We start from the raw sequence: 9,803 nt of genomic DNA, 5'->3' as shown, positions 1-9,803 counted from the left end.
GAAGGAAAAAATAAACATTCAGTATTCGACCGTCAGAGTCTGGAGTAGGTTACAATAATTAACGTTCTATAGTGTTCAATTTCTAAATTTTGTAATTTGTCCAACAGAATAGGTGCAAAAATGTCTTAAGCAGTAGGGATGAGTGAAAACAGAAGCCACATTCTAGTACCTTCTTTATGGAAAGAGTGCGAAAATAGTGCTTTAAACTTTCAGCAAGTTTACACTTTGTGTACTCAGCAAAAGGTGAGGGAAAACCATTTTATCTCACTATCTTGAGCAGCCAGGGTTAACTCGATTTTAACAGAATCTTCCCAAATGCTTCCAAGAACATAGGTGCCTTAGAACAACCAGGAAGATCGTACAACATGGTACATTTTTTTACACCTGGACAAAATAGAATATTTTAACTTCTTTCTCTAAAGTCCTACCTTCTCTCTTTCCTGATGAATCCTCTGCGTAGCTTTGTTTCTTCACCACTCTTACCGCATAGATGTGAATCCAGCTTTGCCGTAAGCTGGCCTGGAAGTTATTAACAACAGCCCTTCTCAGGGGTGCCTGGGTGGCTCAGTCAGTTAAGCGTCTGACTCTGGACTTCGGCTCAGGTCACGCTCTCACAGTTTGTGAGATCGAGCCCCATGTCGGGCCCTGTGCTGACGGCATGGACCCTGCTTGGGATTCTCTCTCTCCCTCTCTGCCCCTCCCTCGCCCATGCTCGTGCTCTCTCTCTCTCAGAAATAAATAAATAAAAATAAAAAAGCATATATAAAAGAACAGCCCTTCTCAGATCCAGGCAACTTTTCTGGCCCAGGGAGGAAAGATGACAACGAAGGCAACATCACACGAATGACACCCGCTGTACACAGTCTGTGCAGTGACAGCTTGGGTATATTGGTCAACCTAGGAGAGGATAAATTCTCCATAACCCTAGTAAGTGCCATCTATTCTTTGTACTGTGTCCTTCAGTTCTGGAACTCTCCTTTTGTAGAACATTACTTTGAAGTTGCCCAAACGCCGTCTTCCTATGATATTGCCTAAAACGCACGCTATCCCCCACGCTGGACTTCCAGCGCTCCACGTGTGGGGCGTGCTGGCTCAAACTCTCCTGTATTGCCCCCGGCCCCCGAGACGCAAGAATGCAGAGGCTACATGTGCACACTTGTTGATTTATCCCGTGTCACCACAGCATGACAGTTTCGAGCAGGGGCCTGATGTCAGACAGACAGGAGGCGAAGACTCAGCTCTGCCACCTGCAGGCACAGGGATCTTGGGCAAATCACCTAACCTCTCGGTTTTGGCATCCGTAGGCTGGGAATAATTATAGTCATAGAGCTAAGACATAAAGAACAAGAGACGATGTCCTGGTAGAGTAACACCCAGCTGCTGAGAACACGCATGGCTGCAGCAGAACTCACTTATCTCTCCCAAGAATGAGATGTAACGTGGGTCAAATCATATTCCTACCAGAATAAGCTACATACAGAAAGCTTATAAAATCATCTTAAGCTATTTTCTCCAGATATCAGCCTTAAACTAGGAGTGGAGTATAATTTAAAAAAAAAAACAGGATTAATGATATCTAGTACCATGTGTGGCCACATGCCACACAGATTAGGTATTTTATTTATTTCAACTACTCTAAATCATGGATTTAGAACACGTGACCAAGGAAGCCAAAAGCTAGAGTAAGTGAAGAATAATTATGTTACAACTGCAGTCCTGTAGGGGGCGCTGTGCGATTTGGTTTCAAAATGTATACCTTTAAACTAGGAGTGCTGGGGCACCTGCCTGGCTCCTCGCCCGCAACTCCTTGATCTCACGGTTGTGAGTTTGAGCCCCACGTTGGGTGTAGAGATTACTAAAAAAATAATAAAATAAGAGTACTGGCATGTTCTAAAATCATTTATTTCTGCCAAGACCATGGTTTCAAGATACTATTTCCTGCTAAAAGAATCAGAGTTCCTTGGTGAAATGGCTGATCTGAGATGTAGGGCAGGAAAAGTAAAAGGGTTGCTTAGGAAATTTTTGTTTTAGAAAACAACAAGTACACGCTCAAAGACCAATAAGGCCATGCCAGAAGGGATCAAAAGTACTTTCAAAGGAGTTTCTATTAGCAAATGTGGCAACTTGACCATCAAAGAGAATAATCAAAATAAAGAATAAAAAATAATGAAAATACAATCCACTGGCTTATGAAACACACGAGTCTATAATGAGAGAAAGAAGGAGAGAGAGTGGGAAAGAAGAGACAGAGGGTCAGAGGAAAGGAGGAAGAGAGGTGAGAGGGCCAGGGATAGAAAGAAAGATTTCTTTTTTTTTTTTAAAGAAAGATTTCTTTTTAAAAGAATACCAACTCAGATGGTAACTGCATTTATGGTGGTGAGCATTGCATAATGTATAGAATTGTGGAATCACTATGTTGTACACCCAAAACTAATATAGCATTGTGTGTCAACGATAGTTAAATTGAATAAAAATGGGTATCCCGGGGGGGAAAAATTGCATTATTGGTAATACATTCTAAATAGGCATTGTTGACTGTCACGGTCTCTAATCTTCAAAAAACAAAAAATATAAAAATATAAAAAATAAAGTACTATCAGCTTATAAAGGAGGAAACAACATCAACATTTATGAAGTAGTCTTGTCAAAATATTTAACCTGAACTGATTCAATTATATTGATAGATCTACCCCTCAGTTGATTGGAAATACAGGAAATATGGGACCAAATTAAATGACACCATAATAAAACAGGATAATTCAGAAGGTGGGACAATCTAGAAGACATTTATTATTATTATTATTATTATTATTATTACTATTATTTTAATTTAAATCAAAGTTAGTTAACATATAGTGTAATAATGATTTCAGGAATAGAATTTAGTGATTCATCTCCTATGTATAACACCCAGAGCTCATCCCAACAAGTGCCCTCCTTAATGCCCATCATCCATCTAGCCCATCCCCCCACCCAACACCCCACCAGCAACCCTCAGTTTGTTCTCTGTATTTAAGAGTCTTTTTATGGTTTGTCTCCCTCTCTATCTTATTTTTGCTTCCCTTCCCTTATGTCCGTCTGTTTTGTGTCTTAAATTCCACATATGAGTGAAATCGTATGATATTTGTCTTTCTCTGACTGACTTATTTTGCTTAGCATAATACACTCTAGTTCCATCCAAGTAGTTACAAATGGCAAGATTTCATTCTTTTTGATCACCAAGTAATATTCCATTGTGTGTGTGTATACATATACCACATCTTCTTTATGAGTTCATCCATCGATGGACATTTGGGCTCTTTCCATACTTTGGCTATTGTTGATAGTGCTGCTATAAACATTGGGGGTGCATATGCCCATTCGAATCAGCACACCTCTATCCTTTGGATAAATACCTAGTAGTGTACTTGCTGGGTCGTAGGGTAGTTCTGTTTTTAATTTTTTGAGGAACCTCCATACTGTTTTCCAGAGTGGCTGCACCAGTTTGCATTCCCACCAGCAACGCAAAAGTTTCCTCTTTCTCTGCATTCTTGCCAACATCTGTTGTTGCCTGAGTTGTGAATGTTAGCCATTCTGACAGGTGTGAGGTGATATCTCATTGTGGTTTTGATTTGTATGTCCCTGATGATGAGTGATGTGGAGCGTTTTTTTCAAGTGTCGGTTGGCCATCTGGATGTCTTTTTTGGAGAAGTGTCTATTCATGTCTTTTGCCCATCTCTTCACTGGATTATTTGTTTTTTGGGTGTTGAGTTTTATAAGTTGTTTATAGATTTTGGATACTAACCTTTTATCTGATATGTCATTTGCAAATAAATTCTCCCATTCCATCAGTTGCCTTTTGGATTTGCTGATTGTTTCCTTCGCTGTGGGGAAGCTTTTTATTTTGATGAGGTCCCAATAGTTCATTTTTGCTTTTGTTTCCCTTGCCTCTGGAGACATGTCAAGTAAGAAGCTGCTGTGGCCGAGGTCAAAGAGGTGTTTGCCTGTTTTTCCTCCAGGATTTTGATGGATTCCTGTCTAGGTCTTTCATCCATTTTGATTTTACTTTTGTGTGTGGTGTAAGAAAGTGGTCCAGGTTCATTCTTCTGCATGTCGCTGTCCAGTTTTCCCAACACCATTTGCAGAAGAGACTGCCTTTTTTCTGTTGGATATTCTTTCCTGCTTTGTCAAAGATTAGTTGGCCATACGTCTGTGGGTCCATTTCTGGATTCTCTATTCTGTTCCACTGATCTATGTGTCTGTTTTTGTGCCAGTACCATACTGTCTTCATGATTACAGCTTTGTAATACAACTTCAAGTCCAGAAGTGTGATGCCTCCCACTTTGGTTTTATTTTTCAGGGTTGCTTTGGCTATTTCGGGTGTTTTCTGGTTCCATACAAACTTTAGGATTGTTTGTCCTAGCTCTGTCAATAATGCTGGTGTTATTTTGATAGGGATTGCATTGAATACATAGATTGCTTTGGGTAATATTGACATTTTAACAATATTATTTAAAAATGGATTGTTCTTCCAATCCATGAGCATGGAATGTTTTCTTGTTTTTTTTTGTGTCTTCAGTTTTCATAAGCTTTCTATAGTTTTCAGTGTATAGATTTTTTGCCTCTTTGGTTAGGTTTATTCCTAGGTATTTTATAGGTTTTGGTGCAATTGTAAATGGGATCGATTCCTTGATTTCTCTTTCTGTTGCTACATTATTCGTGTATAGAAATGCAACCGATTTCTGTACATTGATTTTACATCCTGCGACTTTGCTGAATTCATGGATCCGTTCTAGCAGTTTTTTGGTGGAATTTTTTGAGTTTTCCATATATCATGTCATCTGGGAAGAGTGAAAGTCTGACCTCCTCCTGGCCGATCTGGATGCCTTTTATTCCTTTGTGTTGTCTGATTGCTGAGGCTAAGACTTCCAATACCGTGTTGAGTAACAGTGGTGAGAGTGGACATCCCTGTCTTGTTCCTGACCTTAGGGGGAAAGCTCTCAGTTTTTCCCCATTGAGGATGATATTAGCGTTGGGTCTTTCATATATGGCTTTTATGATCTTGAGGTATGATCCTTCTATCACTACTTTCTTGAGGGTTTTTTTATCAAGAAAGGATGCTGTATTTTGTCAAATGCTTTCTCTGCATCTGTTGAGAGGATCATGTGGTTCTTGTCCTTTCTTTTATTGATGTGATGAATCACATTGATTTTTTTACGGATACTGAACCAGCCCTGCATCCCAGGTATAAATCCCACTTGGTCGTGGTGAATAAATCTTTTAATGTTGGATCCGGTTGGCTAGTATCTTGTTGAGGATTTTTTTTTTTTTTATATGGAATGCTTCACGAATTTGCATGTCATCCTTGCGCAGGGGCCATGCTAATCTTCTCTGTATCGTTCCAATTTTAGTATATGTGCTGCCGAAGCGAGCACTTGTTGAGGATTTTTGCATCCATATTCATCAGGGAAATGGGTCTGTAGTTCTCCTTTTTAGTGGGGTCTTTGTCTGGTTTTGGAATCAAGGTAATGTTGGCTTCATAGGATGAGTTTGGAAGTTTTCCTTCCGTTTCTATTTTTAGAACAGCTTTAAGAGAATAGGTGTTAATTCTTCTTTAAGTGTTTTGTAGAATTCCCCTGGAAAGCCATCCGACCCTGGACTCTTGTGTTTTGTGAGATTTTTGATTACTGATTCGATTTCTTTACTGATTATGGGTCTACTCAAATTTTCTATTTCTTCCTGTTTCAGTTTTGGTACTTTATAAATAGTTTCTAGGAATTTGTCCATTTCGTCCAGATTGCCCATTTTGTTAGCATATAGTTGCTCATAATATTCTCTTATTATTGTTTGTATTTCTGTTGTGTTGGTTGTGATCTCTTTTCATTCTTTTTTTTTTTAATTTTTAATGCTTATTTTTGAGAGAGAGAGAGAGAGAGAGAGAGACAGACAGACAGAGCATGAGCAAGCAAGGGGCAGAGAGAGAGGAAGACACAGAATCCAAAGCAGGCTCCAGGCTCTGAGGTGTCAGCACAGAGCCTGATGCGGGGCTTGAATTCACAAACGGTGAGATCATGACCTGAGCCGAAGTCAGACACACAACCGACTGGACCACCCAGGTGCCTCTTTCCTCTTTCATTCTTGATTTTATTTATTTGGGTCCTTTCCTTTTTCTTTTTGATCAGTCTGGCCAGGGGTTATCAATTTTGTTAATTCAAAGAACCAGCTTCTGGTTTCATTGATCTATTCTACTGTTTTTTTTCTTTTTGTTTTGTTTTGGTTTGGTTTCGATAGCATTGATTTCTGCTCTGATCTTTATTATTTCCTGTCTTCTGATGGTTTGGGGCTTTATTTGCTGTTCTTTTTCCAGCTCCTTAAGGAGTAAGGTTAGGTTATGTATCTGAGGCACAACCCTCTTCCTTCTTTCTTCTTTAGGAAGGCCTGGATTGCTACATGCTTCCCCCTTATGACTGCCTTTGCTCCATCCCAGAGGTTTTGGGCTGTGGTGTTATCATTTATGTACTTTTTAATTTCCTCTTTAACTGCTTGGTTAGCCCATTCATTCTTTAGTAGGATGTTCTTTAGTCTCCAAGTATTTGTCATCTTTCCAAATTTTTTCTTGTGGTTGATTTTGAGTTTCATAGCATTGTGATCTGAAAATATGCATGGTACGATCTCAATCTTTGTACTTGTTAAGGGCTGATTTGTGTTCCAGCATGTGATCTATTCTGGAGAATGTTCCATATGCACTGGAGAAGAATATGTATTCCACTGCTTTAGGATGAAATGTTCTGAACATATCTGTGAAGTCCATCTGGTCCAGTGTGTCATTCCAAGCCATTGTGTCCTTGTTGATTTTCTGTTTAGATGATCTGTCCATTGCTGTAGGTGGGTGTTCAAGTCCCCTACTATTGTGATATTATTATCAATGAGTTTCCTTCTGTTTCTGACTAATTGATTTATATATTTGGGTACTCTCACATTTGGAGCATAAATATTTACAATTGTTAGATCTTCTTGATGGATAGACCCCTTCATTATGATATAATGCTCTTCTGCATCTCTTGTTACAGTCTTTATTTTAAGATCTACATTGTCTGATATAAGTATGTCTACTCTGGCTTTCTTTTGGCGACCATTAGCATGATAGATAGTTCTCCACCCCCCTACTTTCAATCTGAAGGTGTCTTTAGGTCTAAAGTGGGTCTCTTGTAAACAGCATATAGATGGATCTTGTTTTCTTATCCATTCTCTTACCCTATGTCTTTTGATTGGAGCATTTAGTCCATTGACATTTAGAGTGAGTACTGAAATATATGAATTTATTGCCATTATGTTGCCTGTAGAGTTGGTGTTTCCAGTGGTGTTCTCTGGTCCTTTCTAGTCTTTGTTGCTTTTGGTCTCTTTTTTTTTCATCTTTTCTCCCCTCAGAGTCCCCCTTAAATTTTTTTGCAGGGCTGGTTTAGTGGTCACGAACTCCTTTAATTTTTATTTGTCTGGGAAACTTTTTACCTCTCCTTCTATTCTGAATGACAGCCTTGCTGGATAAAACGTTCTTGGCTGCATATTTTTCCGATTTGGCACATTGACTACATCCTGGGGGGCATAATTATTTACAATTGTTAGATCTTCTTGGTAGATAGACCCCTTAATTATGATACAATGCCCTTTGTCATCTCTTGTTATAGCTTTTATTTTAAAATCTAGTTTGTCTGATGTAAGTATGGCTACTCCAGCTTTCTTTTGATGACTGTAGCATGATAGATGGTTCTCTATCCCCTGACTTTAAATCTGCAGGTGTCTTTAGGTCTAAAATGGGTCTCTTGTAAGCAGCATATAGATGGGTCTTGTTTTCTTATCCATTCTGGTACCCTGTGTCTTTTGATTGGAGCATTTAGTCCATTGACATTTAGAGTAAGTACTGAAAGATATGAATTTAGTGCCGTTGTGTTGCCAGTAGAATTGGTGTTTCTGGTGATGTTCTCTGGTCCTTTCTAGTCTTTGTTGCTTTTGGTCTTTTTAGTTTTGCTTTGTTTTGTCTTTTCTCCACTCAAAGAATCCGCCTTAAAATTTCTTGCAGGGCTGGTTTAGTGGTCATAAACTCCTTTAGTTTAGTTTTGTTTGTCTGAGAAACTCTTTATCTCTCTCTCCTTCTATTTTGATTGACAGTCTTGTTGGATAAAGAATTCTTGGCTGCAGATTTTTCCGGTTCAGTACGTTGAATATATCCTGCCACTCCTTTCTAGCCTGCCAAGTTTCTGTGGATAGGTCTGCTGTGAACCTGATCTGTCTTCCTTTATAGGTTAAGAACTTTTTTCCCCTTGCTGCTTTCATAATTCTTTCCTTACAAGACAACTTTTCAAAAAGCCAATGTCATAAGGAAGGTGGTAAATACAGTAAAACCTTGGATTGCAAGTAACTTGTTCTGGGAGTGTTCTGCAAGATGAGTGGAATAAATTTTAATTTAAAATAAATTTTAACTTGATAAATGAGTGATGTCTTGCAATACAAGTAGTACATGATGCTGAATGTCACATGATCATAACTGAGCCAATGGTTCTCGAAATTCACTTTGATATACAAGTGCTTTGGATTATAAGCATGTTTCCAGAACAAATTATGCTCGCAAACCAAGGTTTTACCATAGATGCGTTACAGATTAAAAGAATCTGAAGAGACATAATATCTAAACACAAGTGCAATGCATGAACTAGATACTTATTCTCAAAATAGCTATAAAAGACATTTGGGTAATTGGGGAAATTTGAATATGGACTAGGTATATGATGATATTATTACATTATTGTTAATTGTTTTTAGATGTGGCAATAGCATTGTGGTTATGAAGGAACATTTCTTTTTTGAAGAAGTTTAATGGATATATCTAGAATTATAAGTGTCATGACAACTGTAACTTATTTTCACAAGGTTCAGGAGACAGACACAAAGAAAACAAATATGACAGCATTTACATTAAAAAAGTATATAGGTGAGGGGCACCTGGGTGGCTCAGTCAGTTGAGCGTCTGACTTCAGCTCAGGTCATGATCTCACAGCTTGTGAGTTCGAGCCCCGTGTCGGGCTCTGTGCTGACAGCTCGGAGCCTGGAGCCTGCTTCAGGTTCTGTGTCTCCTCCTCTCTCTGCCCCTAACCCACTCGCATTCCTGTCTCTCTCAAAAATAAATAAACATTAAAAAAATTTTTTTTAAGTATATAGGTAAAAGATGTGCCAGGTTCATTATCCTAGTATTCCTTCAATTTTCCTGAGCGTTTGTGATAATTTGACAATAAAAATAAATTGGGCAAGGAAAGGATATAAAAATAAGTATTTCCAGACATGATATATGTCGCCATCATAAAACTCATTTTCAAGAAAATTATATAAAATGTCACTAATACTTGTAATACATTTATAAGGGGATTTCTAAATGAATTTGAGTACTTAGTTAAGCACCAGATTTACATTCTGCAAATTATACGCCCCAACAAAGTTACTCTTGTGCCTGGGGAAGTTTGTATACAAAACTGGTTAAAACAGGCAGAGGCAGGATCACTAAAATGCTTCTAAGGGTTTTGTTCTTGACAGAGAATGCAACCAAATCCAGCAGAAATACTACATATAGCTAGTACGTGACATCTTATACCCACCACATTTCCAGAGGGAGGGGTGGTTAGGTGGCTCAGTTGGTTAAGTGTTCGACTCTTGATTTTGGCTCAGGTCATGATCTCACATTTCATGGGTTCAAGCCCTGAGTTGGACTCTGCATTGACAGTGTGGAGCCTGCTTGGTGTCGTAGACTCTAAGTCTAAAGTTCTCTTTTGGCCTGC

At 38.7% G+C, this 9,803-nt stretch overlaps 1 long non-coding RNA gene and 1 other non-coding gene across 2 annotated transcripts in view; both read right to left on the bottom strand.

Annotated features, from left to right (window-relative positions):
- Nucleotides 1-5,307: 5,307 nt before the first annotated feature.
- Nucleotides 5,308-5,414, bottom strand: LOC128774054 (U6 spliceosomal RNA). Its single transcript, XR_008418519.1, has one exon. It is a non-coding gene; the product is annotated as a U6 spliceosomal RNA (small nuclear RNA).
- A 500-nt stretch (nucleotides 5,415-5,914) lies between these two features.
- The window catches only part of LOC109250749 (uncharacterized), a 44,316-nt gene continuing 40,427 nt past the window's right edge, over nucleotides 5,915-9,803 (bottom strand). Inside the window, exon 8 of the long non-coding RNA XR_008418405.1 lies at nucleotides 5,915-9,799. This is a non-coding gene — a long non-coding RNA (uncharacterized LOC109250749). The remainder of the gene's footprint in view (nucleotides 9,800-9,803) is intronic.

Source organism: Panthera pardus, unplaced genomic scaffold (assembly GCF_024362965.1).
Source record: "Panthera pardus isolate Hobbes unplaced genomic scaffold, ASM2436296v1 HiC_scaffold_27, whole genome shotgun sequence".
Classification (NCBI taxonomy): domain Eukaryota; kingdom Metazoa; phylum Chordata; class Mammalia; order Carnivora; family Felidae; genus Panthera; species Panthera pardus.
Note: the sequence above shows the minus strand (reverse complement) of the source record. Positions and strands in the feature narration are given on the sequence as shown.